The following is a 1,053-nucleotide window of genomic DNA, read 5'->3' as shown; positions in this document are numbered from 1 at the left end:
CAGAGACAGGACCAATTGTCAAAATTTTGGTGTCGATCATTCGATTTCATCCTGGACACTACAGAAAATGGGCTAAAAGTGTTAAAAACCGGAATTTTCCTTTAAGGAACTGCTGACACGCTCAGCCACATCTAGCATTGTCCTGCATTAGCAGGAACCCAGGGCTAACTGCACCAGAATATGGACTCACAAAGCGTCTGAGGATCTCATCTCGGTAACCTAATTGCAGTCATGCCACCTCTGGTGAGCATGTGGAGGGCTGTGTGGCCCTCCAAAGATGTCCACCCTGCACCATTACTGACCCGCTGCCAAACAGGTCACGCTGAAGGATGTTGCAGGCAGCAGATCGTCCTCCACTGTGTATCCAGACTGTCATGTCTGTTGCATGTGCTTAGAGTGACACTGCTTTCATCTGTGAATTTCCTCCTGTTGCCTATTCCATTTGCACACCATCATGTGTCATTTATTGTGTGCTGCTTCCCAAGTGGACAGTTCAATTTCATAGAAGTTTAATGATTGAGTTATTTCCTGATGTTTATGTCTTCCCTTTATTTTTTTTTCCTGTGTATTTTTGAGAGAATGTTGCACATTTTTTTTTTTTTTTTACAATAAAAGAAAAGCTGTGATGTACATTAAATACGTACATAATCTGCTTGTGGGTTATTTTATGTCAGAATAAAAAATATATTTTCTTTGGCCAAAGATTGCAGAGGAAAATGTAGCTTTGGTAGATGAGACTAAAACTCAACTTTCTGACCCACGAGTAAAAAACTGTAATGGAAACATAACACTGCACATTACCCTGAAGGTTTAAGCATGGTAGTGGCAACATCATGAAGTAGAGATCCTTTTCTTTCTGAGGGAGAAATACGCTGATCAAAGTTCACTAGCAATGATGTAATAAGACAGACCATTGTATAACGTTATGTTCAAATATCTTTGATTTTTAGAACTTGAAGATGTATGTAGGTATGCATGTAATAGGGTAAATTATCTATATTTATCACTGTATATTACTTTGACACTCATGTCTTAAAACTTTCAGCAGATAAT

The sequence above is a fragment of the Cyprinodon variegatus genome, unplaced genomic scaffold, assembly GCF_000732505.1.
Source record: "Cyprinodon variegatus isolate N-32 unplaced genomic scaffold, C_variegatus-1.0 Scaffold425, whole genome shotgun sequence".
Taxonomy (NCBI): Eukaryota; Metazoa; Chordata; class Actinopteri; order Cyprinodontiformes; family Cyprinodontidae; genus Cyprinodon; species Cyprinodon variegatus.
This window is presented reverse-complemented; position numbering follows the sequence as displayed.